This window comes from Petaurus breviceps, unplaced genomic scaffold (genome assembly GCF_028583685.1).
Source record: "Petaurus breviceps papuanus isolate PSGF00001 unplaced genomic scaffold, PetGlider_PUasm1.0 224, whole genome shotgun sequence".
Lineage (NCBI taxonomy): Eukaryota > Metazoa > Chordata > Mammalia > Diprotodontia > Petauridae > Petaurus > Petaurus breviceps.
This window is the reverse complement of record NW_027185887.1, coordinates 8,760,667-8,784,310: the sequence shown is the minus strand read 5'-3', so window position 1 is coordinate 8,784,310 and position 23,644 is coordinate 8,760,667. Positions and strand designations below refer to the sequence as shown.

Sequence of the window (23,644 nt, the reverse complement as noted above, 5' to 3'; positions counted from 1 at the left end):
AAAATGCAGAGAAATGAAGTTCTGGGACTTCTGGACTCTACCACTACACAAATAATTTAACAGTACAGTAACACTTGATTAATTCTAATTCCATGGGACCAGAATGGGGAAAAAACAATAACAACTCATTGGTTTTGAATTAACCAACTTCAGATTAGTCAATACTCTTATTAAAGAGCTATAGGAAATTCTATTGGTTGGGGAATAACAAATTTTATATTATGCCCTATTTTGAATTCACTATAATAAAAAATAACATTACTAGAACAGCCAAGAGTCCAAAAGTAGAGTTTTCATCAATAGTTAATGGTAATATACTGTCCTTAGTCTGACCAGTTTCCTTTTTTTATTACTTCAATACTTGAAGAATCTATATTTTAAATTCCATGAGGTGCTACTCCCCAAGACCAACTTAGTGAATGGTCATTGAAAAATTCATCACCCTCTGGTCATCCTAATAATAAGCCTCTCTGCTTTAAGTAATAATGAACAGGACAAATTAAAGGATATGTGAAAATGCCTATTGAAATGATGCAAAGTAAAAAAAAACAGACCTAAAAGAATGCTGGACATTATATGGATTATTATAAATGAAGACAACTTCTAAAAAAGAAACAAAATTCCAGCCAAAACCAATATGAAACATTGGTACTATCTCATAAAGTATGTCCCTGACCTTTATTCTATTAAATTGTATGGTCATTCTCACATGCCATTTTGTTTAACTTTTGGTGGAGTGGGGAGGATTATAAATTATGCAGGATTCAGTTCTGAGTATGTATCAATTCTAGATCATTTGTTGTAACAAAATATAGTAATGGGAAAAAATTAAATGAGAGGTTTCAACCAAATCATTTCCAAGGTCTCTTCAAAGTCTAAAATGTCTTTGATTCTAAAAACTGTAAAAGACATTGATGATAACATAAAGTAATAGATATACCAAGGGGATATCAGGAATAAAAGCCTTAAGACAACTGATTGAATCAATCTATTTGTAAGTCAAGAGTTGGCCTTTTTGTCTGTGTCAGAGACCCTTTTTTGGCAATCTGGTGAAGCCTATGGACTCCTCATAATAATGTTTTTAAATGTATAAAATACATATAATTACAAAGGAAACAAATTATATTTAAATAAAGATGTAACCTTTTCCACCTATAGATACCCTGAAGACTATTTATGATCTCCAAAGAGAACCAAATCCCAAGTTAAGAACCCTTGTCCCAGGCAGAATATTAATAAGGAAGAAGGAAAGATATTTTAGGAAAAAAATGACTTTTTATGCTTGACTCTTGGAGTGGAGAAGTTACAATACAGTATACAAGGTTCAGCAAACACTTTATGTTTGGTTTCAAAGACCCCAATAGCAGAAAAACAGAATATTTCTGCCTGGGTATATCCTAATGATTTTAAAATTCAACATGACTAAAACATCCTCTTCCCTTGAGATCTGGCCCTAACAGCTTTTTGATTTCTCTTGCTAGCACCATCATCTTCTCTGTCACCCAGACTCTTCCCTCTACCTTACCACCCATTCATCCAGTTTCTAAATGCCATTGAATCAACCTTCATTGTTTCCTTTTCATCTTCTCCCTCCTCTTTACTCATACTGTCACCATTATAGTCCTCTTGCTTGGACAATTGTAAGAGACACTTAAGCGATCTTCTTTCCTTCAGTTTTTCCTTTTTCTAAGCCATCCTTCACAAAACGGCCTGAGTAATTTTCTTAGTGTAGAGATCTCATCTCATTGTACACATAATAGAAAAACGTGCATGGTTCCTCATTGCCTATTGAAAAAAATTAAAATCCTCAGTTTGGCATTCAAAGCTCTCCACAATCTGGTGCCAAGCTATCTTCCCAGAGTTATCCAAACTGGTCTATTTTTTGACACCCTCCCTCCCGCCCCCAATTTTATCTTTTCTTCTATCATTGTAAATTTGCACATTGTGTCTCCATGACCAGAAGAGGCTCCTCCAACATTATTGCTTATTAAAATTCTTTTCTTTCGAAGTACATGCCATATCCTCCATGAAACCTTCCCTGGATATACTTCCCCCCCTCTCTGTAACCCCCACATGAAAGTGATTCTTCCTTAGAAGAATCTCTTATATTACTCTGACTTCTATTCACTTTGATTATCATTTGCATACAATGTTATCTTCCCTCTAGCATGCAAATTTCATTGAGGGCAAGGATTGCACCATTTTTCATTTTTGTAGCTCCAAAATCTAGCAAAATGCTTTTCAAAGGAAAGAAATTACCTTTCAGATCTATAGGTAAGGGAAGCATTTATGACCAAAAGGATAGAATCACAAAAGACAAAATAGGTAATTTTGATTATATGAAATTTAAATTTTTTTGCATAAGCAAACACAATGCAGCTTTAATTAGAAGGGAGGTATAACTGGGGAATAAACCTTTGTAGCATGTTTCTTGAATAAGGGTCTTATTTGCTATTTATAGGGAATTGATTCAAAATTTAAAGAATAAGAGGCAATTTCCAATTGATAAATAGTCAAAGGATATGAAGTTTTCAAGGGAAGATATCCAACCTATCTAAAGCTATATGAAAAATGCTTCAAATCACCAATAATTAGAGAAATTTCAGTTAAAGCAACTGAAGTTCCACCTCACAGCCATCAAATTGGAAAAGTTGACCAAAGATGAAAAATGACAAATGTTGCAGGGCTGACAGGAAAACAGGAAGATTAATGCACTATTGATGGAGCTGTGCATTGGTCTGGTTATTCTGGAAACCAATTTAGACCTATGTCCATGTAATAGGACTAATATTTACCAGCATTTCCCTATCAAATTGGTTAAGCCTATTCCTTGTCTTCCCTCTTAGTCATCCCCCCCCCCTTAGTTTTCCCTAAAAGGACACAAAACTGTCTCTAGGACCTGATTGGCTCTTGGCTACCTTGCCCCAACTTTCTGCTCACCTAAGTGCATATGAAAAGTCCCATTTTTGTGGAGTCCAGATCTCTGAGATCCTGCCCTGCAGATCAGACATATTTTTTAAAGAGGTAATAAATGCTTGTTGATAACTATATATGTGTATATACACTTACATGTATATATACATATGCACACATACACACATATACATATATATACATTATATATGTGTATACATATATATGCTTGTTGAGCATTGAGTAAGCACCTGCTATGTGCTAAGCACTGTACTATAGCTAAGTCTTTTGTTATCTGTATCTAAAAGTGTCTCATTTGGTTACAAGAGGGGCTAATGAACTAATGGGCTCTATTAGCACCAGGTCCACCCCAACAGCTCCCAAACTACTCAACTGTGCCTGCTCTTTGACTCAATGATGCCACTATGATGCATACATGACAAAAATCAAGATAAGAATCAAGATAATGTATATAATAACAATATTGGGGGAAATAATAATTTTGGAAGACTTAAGAACTATGATAAATAGTACTGATGGTGAAGAATGCTACCCACTTCCTGACAGAGAGGTAATGGACTAAATGGATAGAATAAGACACATATTTTTGGACAAAGTCAATATGGGATTTATTTTTTGCTTGACTATGCAATTTATTACAAGGGTTCCCTCCTCCCACCACCAACTGGGGAAAAGGAAAGCTAAATCCTCATTAATTAAAAAAAATTAATCAAAATAACTTGCATATATTAGGTGATAAATAAATGTTTGTTGATTCAAAGGAACAGATCAGAAAAGAAAAAATGTAAAAGGATTATTTTTACTAGCAATTTTAAAACTCAGAAGAGAAAGCAAACTACTTACCATTCATTGCTTTGTTATTGGTTTTTTTTTTTTACAGATAGGTGACAATATTCTTTTAAGCCAATCTAAAGGAGGCTCATAGATCACTATAAGAGGAGAAACATTACTTCACAGGGTTGAGTTGAAAAATGAGTGTGTAAAATGCAAAGCACAACATACATCTGAATCATCAAATGATGAATTGGAATGACTTTGTTGCTTCATGTCATCAATGTCATATCAGCAGACTAATTTTGATGAATTTTGTCCAATTTATCCTCTAGAATGCAACAAAAGATGGAGGAAAGAAGCTGGGATTCAACATAAAGACTAAACCTACAACAGGTCAAAGGAGGTAAGAGATAAATAGCCAGACAAAAGGACAACCATTCAGCAATTTAAAGATTTTTGTGGGCAGAAGGGAAGGGCTTCACTTATGAAGATATTACAAACTCAGCTCTTATATTTAAGACGTAGCAGCCTTGGTATTCACTCCTAATCAGTACCCTCTGATTGTAGGGTAGAGCCAGGAACTCCTCAATTTCCATTTAAAGAGGGGGGCACAGGACGGATATCTCCCTGTTTCTTTCCTACCTACAGTCATTCTGGACTACTTTGGCTTCTCCATCATGCTCCTGCCCAGCATATGCCTTCTCCTCCCCCTCCCTCTTCTGTCCTTTCCAGTTTCCTTTTGTACGTTGTCTTCCTCCATTAGATTGTAAGCTCCATCTTTCTTTTCATATTTGTATCCCCAGTGTTTAGTACAGTGCCCGGTTGTTGTTGTTCAGTCGTGTCCAACTCTTCATGATCCCCTTTGGGCTTTTATTGGCAAATATACTAGTTTGCCATTTCCTTTTTTGGCTCATTTTACAGATGATGAAACTAAGGCCAAGAGGGCTAAATAGACTTGTCCAGGGACACACAACTAGTGAATGTGGTCAGACTGACTTTCTTTTTCTTTTCCTCCCTTCCTTTCTTCATCTGAGACTAGCATAAAGGAGGAAAGAATGAAGGGAGATGTCTGAGTGATATGAATAATATCAATTTTTTTCAATGAATATGAGGCAAAGTCATAAACTGAGAGAATAGGAGTAGGGAAGGTCATGGAAAGCTTGAAAGAGGATATATTGAGAATGGGATTCTGTGACCCACAACCACATTGTCATTCTTACTGTAATTGAAACCAAACATAAAGAAGTTACAAATTCCCTCAGAGAAGGGAATAAAAGAGTTGGCAGGGAAGACCTCTTGGAGGAAGTAGCATTTGAATGGAACCTTGAAGGAAGGGTGGGCATTAAATTTCATTCTGGGTATTTTTTCCTCATTCCCTATTTTCACATTCCTCCTCCTCCTCCCTCTCTTCTTCTATCTGGATTTTGCCAGAGAGTAGAAATGTTGTGTTGTTTTTTCTTTTTTGCATGGCAAATTACAAGGAGATGCCTGCTGCTTTTGTAGTTGATATCCTTTCAAATGGCACCCCTCATGCGACAACAGGTTTGCACTTGTTTCTGTCTGCATATGCCTTTAAAATCAGAGAGACAAAAGCCCAAAGGAAACCACTACATCTGCATGGTCAACTGCGTGGAGAATATTAGCGTATTATTTTAGCCAGGGCCGTGGCTCAATTGCAGGGCAACCCTGAATGCAGAATAAATATATAATTGAAGAGCAGTTTAACATCCCTCATTAACCGTGAGAAAGCTGAGTCTTCATAATGGATGGAGCTAAAAACTTTTTTTTTTTTAAAGAAAGCAGGGGGGAAAGCTAACAAGGGAGATTTCTATGCAATAAGCTAACCATAGAAAGCGAGAAATCTTTAAATTTGATTAAAGTCTGTTTGAATATATTTCTACTATATCTTCTTAACTCACCTTCTGTTCTGCATATCAGGATGGAGTTTTAAGATGTTCCATGTATAAAAAAATATTTAAATATATACCATGCAAGTATAAGAGTGCATGTGTGTCTGTGTATGTGTGTTAGAAAATTCCATGCCAGTAAAAAACATGCTGGTATATATAGGACTTGCTATTTGAACAGGACCAGACTCTTTCAGGCAACATATTATAGTGTAGTGAAGGTTAGACTAGGAGTCAAGAGAAATATGCTTTAGTCTTTCTGCCACTAATTAATGGAAATCATTTAACCTGAGTTTCTTCCTCTTTCAGATAAACAGGTTGGACAAGACGACTTCTGAGTTCCTTTCCAGCTCTCACATTCTGTGATTCTATAATTGTCATCATCATAATAGCCTACATTAGCAAGCTACATTTAACAATTTAAATCATAAGAAGGAGGTAGAGGAGTGTTTTCTCTATGAGGCATCTGAAAACTAAATGAGTTAGATGAAGGAGTGGCACAGGCAGGCAGGAGAGACAAGGAAAGGAAATAATTTTTGCCCTCATTTTCTCCCTATCTTGCGCTTGGGTTGACTAAATGCTAGCCAAATTGGCTGGCCTTGGCATGAAAAGGAAAGAATATCCTTTTCTTCTTCAGGAGTATGTACACCATGCTCCTATAAAGGATTCCCCTAAATCAATGTTCCTGATTTCAGACTGAAATGGGGTTGTTACAATCTAAGGGCAGGATCTGTAGCTTCATTAATGTGCATACTCTCCATACACAGATGCCAAATGAGACTGTTTTACTCTTTTACCATCTTTTAAGAACCAAAGACAACTTTAAAAAATAGTAGCTCAAGTAGGGAATTTCAGGATAAACCAGAAGGCCAGCAAAAGAGCCCTTGCTGCTACAGTATTTGCTCTACCATTCCCTCTATTTTTATAAAAATAGGATTTGAGAAATAACATGGCTATCACATATTATCAGTGCAGACCCTCTTTTGACCTTCCTATCTTACTGGAAGAAGTCAGTGAATAGAGAACCAGCACTGGAATAAAGTTAGCTAATGATCAGCAAACTACACCATTGGCAACCCAGCAGTGATTGCTACCTTTCTTTGGGGATATACCTCAAAATACTTAAAGAACCTATCATTCAATCATTGTGTGGGTACTACAATTACCAGCATAAAGTAAAATTCCTCTGAGATTCAGTAGATCATGTTTGAAAGTTGCTATGGTGGAAAAATTTTAGAAGCAGCAAGATGACACAGTGGATAGAGTGATGGACCTGAAGTGAGGAAGACCCCAGTTCAAATCAGGCTTCAAATTCCTAGCTGTGTGACCCTGGATAAGTCACTTAGTTAACTCTCTTTGCCTCCCTTTCTTCAACTGTAGAATAGCAGCATCTAACTTCAAAAGGTTGTTGTGAAGATCAAATGATTTTGTATTTGTAAAAGCACTTAGCACATAGCAGTTGCAATAAAAAGCCTTATTCCCTTTCTTTTCTTTCATTACTATACAGCCCTATGGTGATGATGAACCTCTCTGAATTTGGCTAGTCTGGTGCTTGGACAACCTACAGTCTGACTACTGTAGGTCGAGAATATGTGCTTTGGGAACAACAGTCTTTGCTGCCCCTAGTGAACTGACAAATCATTCTTGTACTTAATTCTTTTTCTTTAACCCTGTGCCAAGTCCTCACTGAAGGAAGCAATCATTAGATGAAGTAGTGGTTGTTAAGAGAACATTTTCATTTTGTCAGTGGCAATGTCTTGGACTCCATGAGTAAAATTTTAAGTCCACATGCAATTTTTTGCTATTTGGTTCATATACCTGAAACAATATCCTTGTATGAAGTATGGAAAGGATGGATTTCACTACAGCTTAGTCACTAGCTACAGAATCAATAATAGTAGGGAAAAGCTATGTGGAAAACCATGACTTAAAACTCAAGATTCCTGCCTGGAGTTCAAAGTCTTCATGGACAGAATGTTTGCTTTCTTTAAACTAGTAAGGTTTGGAAGAAAGTGTGGGAGAACAAAGGGTAGTCACCTTAGACAAGTTGCTTAATCTTAGTTTATGCATCTATAATACAGAATATTTTCATGGCTTACTTTATAGAGCTGGGTGAGGAACCCCCTTTGTAAAAGGTAAACAATTGGAGGCATCATAGTTTCATGAGCAGCAAGCTCAGGAAGGCCAGGGCTCAAGTCCCCTCTCTGACAAATATTGGCTACACAACCCTGAGCAATTCACTAAACCGCTCACTGCTCCCAGAAAACTCTTTAAGCCCTAAGGTTCAGGATATTTGCTAATCTGCACTTGTTGAAGGAATTTCTTAATTTTGTATAAAATTATTTGTACAAAATTTGTTTAAAAATTTATGCAAGTGTGATTTATCATGTTATTATTATTATTATCTCATAATCCAACAATTTTATCTGTAGAACATACTTAAGTAAAAACCAGTAAGACAGACCATACCATGAGTAAAAAGTAATAATTGGGCCCACATACAAAATCTGAAATGATTTGCTATTGCCACGCCAATGCAGATTACCCAGGTTACTCTCCCTCCCTCCTTCCCTTCCTTCTTTCCTTTGTTTTTACTTTCTTTCAGAGTACTGGTCCTAATGTATGTCAGGACCACCTGAATTCAAATTCAACTCCATATGTTTCCTAAATAGCTGTTTCCCTAGGCAAATCACTTAATAGCACCTACCTCACAAGACTATTGTGAATATCAAATGAAATATTTGCAAAGTGCTAAGCATAGAGCCTGGAACACAGTAGGCACTTAACAAATGTTTGTTCCCTTCTCCTTCCCTACTCTTCATCATCAATACCTTTGAATAAGTATTGGGCATCTGATAGACTACATCTATTAAATATGCTATTTTAAAAGTTGAAAGTGCTAACATATCATAGATCTATGTCTTCAAAAGCATACGCTTAGGAATGGATGAAATTAATCAAAGTCAGACATAGATTTTTCAGCAGAGCTATAGAATTTTTTATGAATTGATGGGATCTTGTATCTTGAACTATGAAAGGCAGTGATAAGGAAGAAAATGATGGAACTGTCTACATCAGTAGGCATGGGGTCAGTAGACAGCAGAATTCTACACCAAAAACTTGATTATGATGGGAATCAAAGAGGAAAATATTTAAACTCGGACACTAGTGAGCCACCATGACTAACCACAGCAACAGCCAAACTAATTCTAAATTCTTAGACTGTGCTTTAATCTCTTCTACATCATACAATTCAATAACTTGCTAGAACAAGCTCCAGAACAGAAGTATTTTTAAGATGTTCAGCATCTTAAATGCTTGGGAAATATTTGCTTCACCTTCCAACCCAAATCTAGAATCATTAACTAAAGCAATTAGTGTAAGGAAGGCAAAACCACAGGGGGCAACACGGTTAAGCCCTAAGGGAGCTTGGGACGTGGTGGTGAAACAGATTTAAAAGTCATACATTTTAATACTGGTGGGTCAGGAAGATTTATCAATGAGCTTCAAAATGAAACAGAATTATAATGTAGAGGAAATGACATCCATTCGAAGGGAGCTCCCTCAGCTTTTTACTTCTGCTTCATGTAATACCACCCACCCATCCTCTCCTCCTTCCTAGCCGTCTCAAAGAAGTATCCCTATGCCTCACTAGGGCTAAGCCTTCCACCTGTGCTTTTGATTCTATTCTCTCTTTCCTCTTATATGTCTTTGCTTTAGCAGTCATTTCTTTTCTCCCATTCATCCAAGATCCCTTCCAAATTTAAATCCTACGATCTTCAATGTTGTCTTCTCCACTGGCCCCTTCCCATCTGTTTATAAACAAGCATAAATTTTAACAATCCTAAAAAGTATTCTGCCTGCCCTTCTATCCCCTCTACCTACCATCATATTCTTTTCTTCTTTTTTGCAGGGAAGTTTTGCTGTCCACAACTCTAATCAATGCAATGACCAACTGTAATGGGAATGTAAATTTTAAAGATCTTCCCTGCCCCTAGGCTAAAGTGCACCTGGAGCCTGGGGTGGGAGGCTTGTTTTTCAGTAGATACTTCTTGATTGGCCAGTGGGTCCAGAAGGTTGTTACATTCTCTGAGCTAGGAGAAGGCTATATAAGCCCTGATGTGTAGCTTTGATTTGGGGCTCACTTTGAGAAGTGTTCTGTGATTTGATGAAACTCTGGGCTATCCGTTGTCCAGAGGCCCCCCCCCCCCCGCTTTGAAACACAGATATTGTTTGGTATGGATGTAATGGTTGCACAGTTTGGAAAGCTGTGTACTTGATCTGATTCTGTCTTGATAATTCTGTCTGTATATTCTGAAGTTCAGGTGCTGACCTTTTTCCCCTGAACGAGGTAAACAATATATATGTTTGACTGATTAAAGTAAGCCTGTTAACCCATTTTGAGTTGCTTTCCTTTATCAAAGCAGATCCAAGAACCTGTGTGAGCAGCCACCCTGGGGACGCAGGGTGCTTGCCGCTACACCAACCATGGTTCTGGAGGACTACAAAGTGATAGACTAATATGCAACCTGAGATGTACATTTCTGAACATGGCCAATACAGGAATTTGTTTTGCTTGACTATGTTTTTGTTACAAAGGTTTTCTTTTTCTTCTTTTTTCAGGTAGGGGAAAGGTGGGAGGGAAAAATAAATATTTGATAATTGAAAAGAATGAAATTTATTTTTTTAATGTCTACACCTGATACCATTTTCTTACCACTTATTCTGTTCTTTCCCTCTTCCTTCCCCCTTTCAATTTGGTTTTTATCCCTATCACTTGCTCTCAGAGGTCACTGATGACTTCAAAATCACCAGATTAAGTGGCCTCATCCTCTGACTTCTTTGTAATATTTGATACTACTCATGTTTATCCATTCCTCTACTTCCAAACACTTTCTCCTCACTTGTCATTAAAGATATAAAATTGTCCAACACATTTTTCACTCAGATTCTTCATCCTCTTCTTGATCCTCAAAGTAGGTGCTGGGTTTTTGGCTCTCTTTTTTCTCTCTCTATGCTCTTGCCCACAGTTGGATACTCTCATAACTTATTTATCTCTTCTAGTCAGATTTCATTATTCATTCACTAAACAGTAGCTCAGGCAAGAAGAAATAAAGACCTGAATAGAGTTGTGGCTGTATGAGCAGAGAGAAAGGGGAGGATCTGAAGGGAGAAACTGACAAGATTCAGCAGTGGATTCAATATGATGATATTGATGAGGGAGACTCAGAAGTTGAAGATAACTGAGGTTGTGAGTCTGGGTGACTGGGAGGATGGAGATGCCCTTGAAGGAAAATATAGGAAAGTCTGTGGGGGGGGGGGTATATTGAGTGGGAGAGATAATGAGTTCTGTTTTATCTATATTGGGTTTGAGATGCCTACAGATGCCTATATTGGGTCTGAGAAGCCCATGAGATACTTGGAGATTTGTGACTGTAGTTCAGCTGACAGGCTAGGATTAGATAGTGATCTGGGAACTATCTTCATAGAGATGGTAACTGAACTCATGGGATCTGATAATATTACTAACTAAGAGAGTATAAAGTGAAAAGAAAAGGGAACCCAACCCAGGGACTTTGGAAATACCCCAGGTTAGTTAGACATAGATAAAGTAGCCAAGAAGAAGACTGAGGAGTGGGAGCACCACTAAGAAGACAACCAGTAGAGAACAGTGTCATACATCCTCAAGTGAAGAGAATATCCAGAGGAAGAGAGAGCATTATTGACAGTATCAAATGCTACATGAAAAGTCTATGAGAACGATCATTTTAAAAAGTCATTAAATTTTACAGGTTTAGAAGAGGGGAAGTCGAAGGTGCTTTCTCAAGTTGTTTAGCCATGAAGGGAAAGAAAAATATAGGATAATAGCTAGCAAGGATGGCTGGATGGAGTATGTTTTTTAAAGAGGGGAAGAGAATATGCATTTATATAGTACCTGCTATGAGCCAGGTACTGTGCTGAGCACTTTAGAGATACTATCTTATTTGATCCTCACAACAACCCTGCAAAGTAGGTGTTGTTATTATCCCCATTTTATATTTGAAGAAACTAAGGCATGGAAAGATTAAATAGCTTGCCCAGAGGTGCACAGCTATAAAGTGTCTGAGGCCAGATTTGAACTTAGGTCTTCCTAACTCTAGACTCAGGGCTCTATCCACCATGCCTCCTAGGTGCCTCAATGCCTATAGGGATAAGGGAATACATGGACATATTTGTAGGCATCAGAGAAAGAGCCAGTAGAAAGGGAGAAATGGAAAATAAAAGAGAGAGTGGAGATATTACTGGGGGCAATCTACAGGATACATCAGGAGAGAAAGAAATCAAGGGCACATATAGGAGGGCTGGTCTTGGCAAAGAGAAGGGCCATTTCTTCATCTGAGACTAACATAAAGGAGAAAAGATTGGATGGAGATGTCTGAGTGATGTGGATAATCTCAATTTCTTTTCAATGAATATGAGACAAAATCCTAAACTGAGAGAATGGGGTAGAGGAGGTCATGGAAGGCTTGAAAGAGCAGGTATGGAGAGTGGGATAGCAAATTCATTCAGGAGGAATAGAATGATTGTCTTGCTTCTGTGTGGACCCAGTTGATATTAAATAACAGAAATTTGTGAAGGCACCAATCAGAACAGTTTCATGATTTTCTCTAGCTCTGTTCAGCAGCATGTGAATAGGAGTGGAAGTGAATCGTGGGACAATCCAGGGTCTGGGCTTGCAAAGGTATAATCTGTTATTGGATGAATATGCAGGGGTGGAAAATAGTATGGAATTGGGATGGGAAAAGGAGGGAGAAGAAAAAAGAACTGAGGTGTGGAAGGAAAGGAGGACACAGTGAAAATGAAGAATAGGATTGGGAGGGGTCACAAAATTTAGGGAGATATGGAATGTTAAAAGACTATAATCAGAAAAAGGAATTTTGGGCTTCATGAATATGGAACATTTGCAGTTGACATCAAGAGCAAGGATTTGATTCTGTGTGAAGCTGAGGAAAAGTAGAAGAGGAAGTCACTAGAATTAAGTAGACTGAGGAACTGGGAAGTTAGAGTATTTAAGGGGGTGTCAATATGTTGAAGTCCTTTAGTAATCAGGAAGAGATGGGGAGGGGAGAAAGACTGTGAGCTATGTAATGAACTTGAAGAAGGAAGGAGAATATATCCTGGGGGCTTGGAAGGGGGGTGTCTATAGGTGACAACCACCCAATCTGGATAGGATGATAACTTTGGATAACATGAATATCAAAGATGCTGCTGCTTAGTGAATTGGTCAAGAGAAGATCTGGAAGTAGCATTTGATGAGCAATTCTAATGCTTTCCACAGGACTACTGAGTTTAGAGGCATGAAAGAAAATGTAGACAGTACTGGAAAAGGTGGTGACAGAAGCAGTGTCATGGGTGGGGTGGGGAGGAGGGTGGTATTTCAGTGAAGTCCAAAAGATGGGAAGAATGAGAAAGAAAGATATATTTTTTTTTGCTTTTTTTTGGAGGGCAATTGGGGTTAAGTGACTTGCCCAAGGTCACACAGCTAGTTTTTTTGTGTTAAGTGTCTGAGGCCGGATTGAAAGAAAGATATTTAAGATGAAAAAAAGATTTCTTACTTTTGGGACAGGAATTTCAAAGGGTACAGAGGAAGGAAAAGGCAGAGCTAAAGTGGAACATTGGGAAGAGGTTTGAGGTGGATGGGACCTGAGAGAGTAGGGCCTGAGAGAAGAATAGGAAAATGGAGATTATGTATCAGCAGCTAGGGGTTTGGGATTTCTGGTGTGGAGTGAGTATAGCACTAAACATTAAGCAGTGAGTCCAAGCCAAGTATCAGTAGTTGGAAAGTCTTTGTAGGTAGAATGAGCTTAGACGAGTCGAGGTCCTCCTTTGAGGTTTAGATTCGTGGAAGATGGACATGTTGTATCTTGTAAGTCTCAAGGATCACCTCCTCAGAAAAGGCAAGAAGAGTGGGAGACATTGGAACATGTTTTTTGGAAGGCTTGATCATTGATGGTTTAAAAGAAAATGAGGCAGTGTGGTATAGTGTATAGAAAGCTGGTCTTGGAGTCAGGAAGGGTCCAAACAGAAGCAAGACAATCATTCTATTCCTCCTGAATGAATTTGCTATCCCACTCTCCAAAAAACAAAGGGCAAGGTGTCTTGCTTGTCCTGGAGCAGGAGGTCTTAAGCTTTAATAGCTTAAAACTGCACTAAGACTTCTAGGACACCTCATCTTTAATTTTTCTCTCTTTCCTGGTTGTTAGTATCAAACACACTAAGGATACTATTTTCATATAATTTTTCCACCTCCTCCAAAAGATTTTTCTTCTTGGAAAAAACAAAATATATTACCTTTATCAATGTGCTATGGCTCTTTTAGCATTAATATAATGCATACCAAAAAGAATGTAAATGCTTTACCTCACTTATCCTCACAGCAATCTTTTGAGGGAAATAGTATAAGCATTATCCCCATTTCAGAGATGAAAAGACTTGTGCCAGCTAATACATCTAGTAAATGACTGAGTCTGGGAAAACACGATTCTTCTTCCTTTCCTTCCTCAAGTGATATATGTAGAAGAGTTCCAGCCTCCTCAGAATTTGCTAATATCTCATGAAAAACATTGAAAAGAAATACTCTCTTCCTTCATTTGCCCATGTAGTTAATCTGTACAAATGGCATTACTTTTAATGAATTTTATTCTTCTGTCATGTGCTCCCTTAATTGCATTAATTGCTATGCTGTAAAATATGATGTTGTGATTTGAAATATCTTATATAATATTTTTTCCTCATGGTAATCTGAAAGAAAAAATAGAACAAAACCCATCACTAACCCCCTCCACACACACACCAGAAACAAAAATCTAATTAGTTCCTTTAAGCAATAATTTAGCAAAACTTACTGCTGGATTTAGTGAGGAACCTTCTTCAAATTAGCCTGAGGGGTTCTCAGGCTACTGTGGGTCTGGATAACTCTAACTGTTTGATTTTACATTACAGAAATCTAGACTAAAATTAAAACTTGATAACTTTAAGCATTTAGAAGAATACATTGAATTGCGACAATTTAATCTCCAAAGATTCTCAACTATATCTAAAACACACTTTGCCTTAATCATGCAAACTTTTAACAAGGGCTCAGGTTATCCTAAGGAAGTCCTTTCCTGATTTGCTAGAGAGAAGAAACAGATGTCTACCATCTGGAATAGAGTACACTTTGTTAACATGTCTCTGGTAATGAGCCATAAGAAAAACAAAGATGCTGTTAAAAACTAAAAAATTGCTATGTTTTTAAACTTCATCCAAAAGCACAATTCCATCTCAATAGCTTGGAAGTGACAGGTAACCTAAACAGGTTAAGTTTATGGGCTTGTCTTTGGAGGAGCCACTGGAGGTTATGAGAAGCTATGCATGCTTAACTTCTTATTTTCAGATTTATCTCTCCTCTACCTATGTGTCATTTTTTGTCTTTTACCTTACCACAGTAAGCAGAACATACAAAACATTTAATATTTACTCAACTGAATTCTGTACTATTCTTAATTGAATTCATTATTTTTTATCCTAGAGAATGTTTCAACCTATAAGAATATTCTTTTGTGAACATAGTCTTTATTACATCTCTAATGACATGTTTCTCCTCCAATTCACAATTTTTGACTGATCTTTAGACAAGTGAAATAGTTTATCTTGCAACCCATTACCATGACTAAATTGGTCTGGTAGACACATTTGATCTTATAAATAGTTTTATCTGATAATTGTTTTGAGGGTTAAGACTTAAAAAAAGATTGGGTGTCTGTTTGCCTATAGCAGGTATCCTTAACCTTTCTGTCTGTCATGGGTCCCTTCAGAATCAGTCCAGTGAAGTTGAGAGCCCTTCTCAGGATAAAGTTTTTAAATGAATAAAACCAAATACATAGGATTACAAAGGAAACCAATTATTAAAAAAAATTATTTTAAACCAGTTCATGGACACTCCTTTCCCCCATTATTTCAGTTCTTAAAAATTCTTTTTTTAAAACTAGTTTATCTGTTCTTTCATTTTAACTACCCCTTCCCTAATTAGAATACAAGCTTCCTGAAAGCAAGAACTGGTTGTTGTCTTTCTTTGTATCCCCAGGGTTTAGCACATTGCCTGGCACATAGTAGGTGTGCTTAATAAATACTAGTTCACTAACTGAAGACAGAAATGTTTTTTAATATATGAACATTTGAAACATTTCCCTCATATAAACCACCTTCTCGTGACACTTTTAAAAACAATGAACATTGTTTTTATCATTGATTTTTATTATTATTTTTTCATCAATTATCAATGATCATTGATGGTTCAAAAGAAAATGAGGCAGTGTGGTATAGTGTATAGAAAGCTGGTCTTGGAGTCAGGAAGATATTTGTTCAACTCCATTTCTCACAAAAATACTGGCTGTGTGATCATGGGCAAGGCATTAACCTTTCAGTGCTGTATGCAACTTCCTAAGACTAAAAATTGCAGAGAAGAGGCTGATTGATTAGCTTATTGGAAAAAAAAAAGTTCTTCACCATGAATTTCCCTCAAGAATAAAATCACACATCCAGTAAAACACACATATATGTATTCACACAAGTAAAGACCTAACAGAGCTGGAAAGGGCCTTAGAATACACTACTCCACCATTTTTTATAGATTAGGAAACTGAGACCCAAAAAGATTAATGACCTACCCTTGGTACTAATTAGTGGTAGTGCTAGACCTAAGTCCAAGATCTTTCCTGGCTCCAATTCTAGTGTTCTTTTCACTATTCAAAACAACCTTCACACTTTATGCTGTTGGAATATTGTTCTGATAGTACAAAAAGGGGGTCTACCAAATAGAAGATATCCCACTAGCAAACTGATAACATCTCTACTTTTCTTCTCTAGCACCACATCCAAGTGAGATAAGGGCTCTCCAGGGGTCAAGCATATTATCCTTAATTTTCCATTTCATTCTGCTTTGATCCCTTCACACCCTGTCATTCATTTACTCATCCCCCTTTCAGTATAATCACATCTTAATTCTGGCCCCATATGTTCCCCTTTTCTTATTTCCACCTCCACAATCCTTCCACACTGGCACACAAGCCTGGAACAACCTCCCACTCCCTATACAACCCTCCGACTCTTCCTGCCCTCTTTTTAATATCTCAAAAAAGATGTACTTCTTCAAGAAAACCTATTTGGAAACCATCATTATGAGGAAAATGATCTCAATGGGACAATGCATCATAAGTACATGTGATTTCCTCCTAAACTTTGTCCCATTCTCATTTGTCTGGCAGACATTACAGATGCCCTGCATTAAAAAAAAAAAAAAGTTTTGTCAAAGGGGTACTGGATATTGAATTCCCATACTTCCTCATATTAGTTTTATGATTGTGGCCTATAACTTAACCAGTTGAGGCTTCAGTTTCTTCCTCGGTAAAATGAAAGGAAGTAAGCTAAATGATCTCTAAGAACTCTTAGGGCTTTAAAGTTTGTGCTACTTTAATTCTTCCATGGCAGTCCTGCTTCAATCTCTCACATCATGGTAGGACAGTCATTGAAAGTTATGCCAGTAGAAGACAAATTCTGGCTGGCAAGCCCTACCAAGGAAGAAAGGTGTAATGGGAATGTAAATTTTTAAGATCTTCCCTGCCCCTAGGCTAAAGTGCACCTGGAGCCTGGGGTAGGAGGCTCTTGATTGGCCAGTGAGTCAATAAGGTTGTTACATTCTCTGACCCAGGAGAAGGCTATATAAGCCCTGATGTGTAGCTTTGTTTTGGGGCTCACTTTGAGAAGTGTTCTGTGATTTGATCAGATGAAACTCTGGAAAGCTGTTGTCCAGAGCCCCCCAGCTTTGAAACCCAGATGTTGTTTGGTATGGATGTAATGGTTGCACAGTTTGGAAAACTGTCTACTTGATCTGTTTTTCTCTCTTGAGAATTCTGTCTATATACTCTGAAATTTGGGGTGCTGACCTCTTTCCCCTGAACTAGGTAAACGATACAAGTTTGACTGATTAAAGTAAGCTTGTTAATCCATTTTGAGTTGCTTTCCTTTATCAAAGCAGATCCAAGAACCTGTGTTGGCAGACACCCTGGGGATGCTGGGGTGCTTGCTGCTACAAAAGGCTTCAAGGAAGGGCCAGCAATGGATGACTTGTCTACTGTTCAAGGATCAGCCAGGTTCAATTCAAAAATGCTCATCATCAGAAGAGTGGTTTCAAAGAAATGACTTTTTTTTGAGGGGGAGATATCACAGCAATTCATCAAACTCTCTGTTAAGGTGTCAAAGTCTAGGGGCAGCTAGGTGGCACAGTGAATAGAACACTGGCCCTGAACCTGAGTTCAAATTCAACCTCAGACACTTAACACAAAAACTAGCCATGTGACCTTGAGCAAGTTACTTAACCCCAATTACCCTCCAAAAAAAAGGTATCAAAGTCTGTTTTTGGAGGGAATAGTACTCTCATTGACAAAATTATGGATTTAAAAAAATTCCTATATTAGGCATTGTTATATAGTAGAAGTCCTGAAAACAGAACCAGAAGACCAGGTTATCAGATTTAGTAGCTGTATAACCATAGGCAAGCCACAGCTTCTTTGAACCTCAGTTATCTATAAAATGAACATCATAATATTGGCACTACTTACTGTATTAAGTTGTGTGGAGAGTGTTTTGTAAACACATGTACACGTACACATACATACATGTATACATATACAAACACACACACAGACACTGTGAGTTATGTTCCATATTATTTACTCAAACAATATATGTAGTAATCAATCAATAATGACTTATTAGATGCCTACTATGTACCAGGAACTATACTAGGTGCTGTTGATGAAAAGACAAAATGAAACATTCCCTGCCTGCCCTTAAGGAATTTACATTGGATAAGAGGAGACAACAAGTACAGATATAAATATGTACAAAATAAATATAAGTTAATTTTGAGGGGGAGACAATAGTAGCTGGGGGTAGGGGTAGGGAGGATAGTCAAACAAGGCCTAATGTGATGACATTTGAGATGAACTTTGAAGGAACCTAGGGATTCTAAGAAGCAGAGGTAAAAAAGAATTGTATTTTTGATAGAGGGGACAGCCCATCCAAAGACACAAAGAGAATAGATGGAATGTCCAGTATGAGGAGCAGTAAGAAGACCAAGGTAGCTGTGTTGAAGAGATTACATAAAGGGGAATAAGGCAAGATTGTCAGGTTGGAGCTAGACTGTCAAACAGGGGACTTTGTATTTAACCCTAGAGGTTATAGGGAGCCTTTGGAGTCTGTCAGACCTGTTTTTGGATATCACTTGTGAAATTGTGTAGAGTAAAAGTATCCAACTTGAACTGCCCAAACTAGAATAAAACATAATTAGAAAATGTTTAACAAAATAAATAAAAATACAATACAACATAGATAATGTTAACTTGAGGTTTTCTAAGTTAATGTGTGCCCTGTGGGGGTGTTTCTATTCACATTTGATACCAATGGTGTGGAAGATGGACTGGAGAAGGGACAAATGAGTCAGGGAGCCTAATTAGGAGCCTATAACACTCTTCTAGACAAGGTAATCAACTATGGAGATATCTGTGTGAGTGGAGAGAAGGGACTGGATTCAAGAAATGTTGTAGAGATTAAAATGAGCAAAAGCAGCTGACTGATTTTACATATAGAATGAGGGAAAGGAAGAAGGCAAGGATAACTCTAGTGTCCCAATCTTCAGGCCAAAATTGCCAGAATCTCTGACTTAAAACAATTTTGTCTAATATACACAGGAAATTATGCTGAACCCTGAAAGAAAGAAGACTCTAGTTCTGCTAAAGCATTTTACTTCATTTATAATAGTTATGTTTCGTTCCTTTGCATTCTCATATCCACCCAAAAAATGCCAATAAAATTTTTTCAAACTAGAGTCCCAAATGAAAAAAAGAACTTTTACAAAGTAGAACATGAAAAATGAAAAGGAAAAAAAATCAAATGCTATTTTGGCTTTGACCTTGAAAAAGAAAATCTGAAGGTTGTTTTGGGTCTTTTACAATTGCTATTCTATTAAGCTACAAAAAAGTAAATCTTTATAAAAACATTCCTATATACTTCTTGATGTGTTTAGTAGGCATATGATAAGAGATCCAAAACCAAGGGAATTGAATTAGCCAAAATATGTTTTCAAAAAGCAGAGTCTAGCATATGCCATTATACTATGATGCCAGTGCCCCAATAATAGAACTTCCTAGCTTCCATTAACTTCCTAGCTATTATTAATAAGTTAAAGTCCTTATATTCAGTTTGTACTCTGATTATTATTTATAAATGTTGATAAGTGGATGAAAAATGGAGCAAAAACACCCCTTATATGAAAGAATGCTTCTGTTTAGTCAGGTACCAATGCTTGCATGTTACAGCAGAAAGTAAAACCCCACTGTTTTCACTACATTGATATGAAAAAATATAAATTGTAGAACAATTTACATTAATTGAACCATATATACTCTATAACCCAAATATTTTAAACATTTGCTTATTGAAAAAAGTCAGATACTGGAGAGTTAATCCAGTTTCTCACTTAACAGTTCCATAGGGATCATATCATAATGTAATCAACCCAAGCTTTCCTAACAATGTCAAAATCCATTATTCACAGCATGCCACTTGATCATAAAATTGGATTTGAGCAAGAGAGCTTTATAGCCTTAGAAATAGGGGTCCTTGGAGCAAATTGAAGAGGAAAAGGGGAGAGGGAGAGAGGTTTTTTTTTTTTTAAAAGAGGAAGGAGGAAAGACTTCCTAAAATCCACACTATCCATATAAGTACTATACATTAGCATTGCAAGCCTCAATCACAAAATGCCAGCAATTAGTGTTTCTTTTCTGTTTAGGTAGGTAGGATTGAGGAAGAGGGGTAGGAAATAATGGGAGGGTAAAACATTAAGCTAACAGTTTTAAATCACATCTGATGCTTTTCTAGTATAAACATCACCCAATTTTTCAGCTACTAGACATAGAAAGAGCATTAGGGGGTCTGAATTGAAGCCGTCAGAATTTAAGTATTATTATTAAAAGAACATCTTAAAGGCAGGTGGAGAAGGGAGGGCCTATGTTCAAGAAACATGCAAAGGGGAAGAGATACAACCTAAGTTCTCATCAGAGTACCCTGGCTGTCATCACCGTGGTCCTCTTGGTTCCCGGAAAAGCAGGAAAAGGGGAAAGCCCTGGCTGGGATCCCCGAACTCATTCATAGCTCCCTTTGATTCGTCTTCACTTAAAGTACGTCCAGACTACAGTGAGTCAAAGGAAATGGGGTGGTTGCTGCTGACTACAACAAACCAAAAGAAACCCAAATCAAAGCCCACAACTCCAGTAGACCTTTCTTTAGCCCCGCGCCCCTCTGACCCTGGAGCTAACGTCAAAGGCAAAGCGGAGGACATGGAAGGAAGGAGGAAGTGCAGAGCTCCCTTCCATCAGAGCCAACCCCAAATCCCAGTGGGGTTGATTGAGGTGAATTACTCGGCCAGAGGCAGGATTTTTATTTGCTTTAATCAAGAAGCATGCCCTCGCTCTCACCCTGCACCCAGCTGCATTAATTTCAAATTCATATCCTGCTGTCAATCTCTCTTGGTTTTATCTATCTCCTCTCCCGGACACGATACCTCTCAGTCCTAGAGCAAAGGGACCACTGAGAACAAATTAGAGTTCCAGCCACTTTGCTTGAAGTTTCCGTTCAGCCTCTGGAGCAGCTCTCAGCCCTTAGTTAGCTAGTAGCCTTCTTTACTTCCAGGAGAGAAGGCTGAGGACCGGCAGAGAGGCCAGGGGATGGTTGAGCCCAACAGAGTAAGAAAGGTGGAAACGTGGGTTGAGGAGGAAGGTAAACGAGAAACTGTCCATTTAGCGCCAGCGCCCACTCTTTGATCTTAAAGTGGGGTAGGGGGTTGTGTAGACAACACCTACATCAAAACGCATGGCAAATCATGCAAGATGGGATTAATCATATTCCCTTACCTTGTTCGCAGTAAGAAGCCAGAGGACCTTGGCTCTCTTTGGCAGCGATCTCAAACTCCCTCTCAGTTGAAGCTTTCCCAATACCTCTCCCAACCCCACACATCCCACACCTGCAAGAGCCCAAGCCCCTTCACCTCCCTCTCTGCCTCCTTCCCGACTCTGACTTTACCTTCCTAGGAAGGGAGATTAAGCCCGCCTGTGTGTCCCTGCTACGCAAAGGACCCCTAAGGCTCACAGACGTAGTAGGGACCTCAGGGGCCATCTAGACCGGTCACAAGGTAGTAAGCATCAGAAGGAGAGTTTAAATCCCAGACTCCCAAACTAAGGTTATTTCCCCTAGGATGCGCGTGAGAAATCACTGTCAGGGCGTTACCCCGAGATCTTTGCTTTGAGCTCAACTCACTGAAGTCCTCCAGGACTGAGCAGGGAAGGAAACTTTTCCTCCCCAAGGACTCGTCCCTTTCCTCCCTTCCTTCTCGTCCCCGCGGGGTCCCCTCACCTCCTGCCCGCTTCCTTTGCCTCCCCTCCCGGTCTGGGCTCCTGGAGCGCAACGCAGCAGAGCAAGGGTAGAGCAAGTTGTTTAGGTGCCTGAGGAAGGTCCCGGGTGCTTGCCTCTCTCTCTAGGCTGCCTCCGCCTCCGTCCAGGCTGCCTGCCTCTGCCCTCTGCAGGCGGTGCGGGCTGTCTTACAGGCAGAGCGGAGACCCCAGGGACAAGAAAGACCAGACCCAGGCTGGCTGCACACGTGGGGTACCAGAGGAAGTTCGCGTCCCAAGTGTCCCCTCGGGCTGCGGCGGCAGCAACTGGGGAGTGGGCTCCTTAGGAAGCCGCCAAGAAAAGGGACAGGCGGAGCGGAGCTTCCCGAGGCTCCAGCGCCCCTTCCCGAGGCTCCAGCGCCCCTTCCCGAGGCTCCAGCACCCCTTAAGCGCTCTCCTCCTTGGCTTTCCCTGCCCCGGAACCGGCTGCTCCCTGATCTCCCCCGACCTCCGCCCTCACAATTGCTGGAGCTGGTTGAAGGAACCACGCGACGGCCAGGCCACCACCACCTCCTCCGCTCCTTCCCTCCTCCAGTTCTGGGATCAACCAGAGCTGCCGCCGCCCTCTCTTCTCTTTTCTGCCTCTTCCCTACCCTTTGCACCTTCCCCTCTGTCCTGGCCTTAGTGCGGAAGCCGCTGGGAGCCAAAGGTCACTTCCCTAACTTCGCTCCTAGGGCTAACAAATAGGTCGAAGTACTTACAGGTGCTGCTGCAGGGAAGAACGGGGTCCCGGGGTTTCTCGGGAAGCCAGAGACTGGGAAACCTGCTCCTGCAGTCCGCTTCTCACTCAGAGCTCTCCGCCCCCTAGGAACTCTCACGCTTATTCTCAGTCTAACTTAGTGGCGCCACAGTCGGGCTAAGTGAGGTGGACAGTAATAGGGCCAAACATCACCCTCTTTCCATCCGTCTCTTCCCCCATCCCATTCCTCAACATACACTCCAATAAGGAGGGCACCCGCTGTTGGAAATCCTGCCATGGATTGCCACCACTTAGGTCTCTTCTCTCTGTCTTCAAATAGCAATATAATACCATACTCTTGATGGGGGAAGCAAACAGAAAGACTCTGAGTGCGGCATAAAAGCAAACATGGAAACTGAGAAACTTCAAAAGAAAGTCAGGACACTTAGCTAAGCATCAGAGGGTAGTTTCAAATACTCTACTTAGAAATCTTAGGAAACTAGATATCTACAGTAGAATATTTTGTTGGCAGTTCAGAAAGGAAGAGTCTAGACAGGTCATATCACTGAGAGTACTTTTCCATCCATAAATTATTGTGGTGTACCAGGCCAAGAAGGTCAATGCTGCTATAATGAATTAGTAGTGGATGTATCTCAGTGATAGTGACAATAATGGCATCTTAGAGAAATACAGTGCATTCCCTCTGAAAAGGTCAAAATAGATTATTTTATCATTTATTTTTACAATTGGAAATTTTTTTCCCTATAACCTTGACCTAAAAAGCATAAGATCTTGAAAAGGGTTTTTTTCTTGTTGTTTTTTGAGGG

General features: G+C 39.0%; 1 protein-coding gene across 4 annotated transcripts in view; it reads right to left on the bottom strand.

The window, feature by feature from the left end:
* Positions 1-22,989, bottom strand: part of KCNG2 (potassium voltage-gated channel modifier subfamily G member 2) — a 174,302-nt gene extending 151,313 nt beyond the window's left edge. The window contains exon 1 of one of the 4 annotated variants that reach the window (XM_069095012.1): positions 22,840-22,989. The gene's annotated coding sequence lies outside the window, so the exon portion shown is untranslated. Of the gene's footprint in view, positions 1-21,604; positions 22,055-22,103; positions 22,542-22,839 lie in introns of those variants that run through there. The other 3 variants (XM_069095015.1, XM_069095013.1, XM_069095014.1) reach the window with 3 other exon arrangements.
* Between the last annotated feature and the right edge of the window lie 655 nt (positions 22,990-23,644).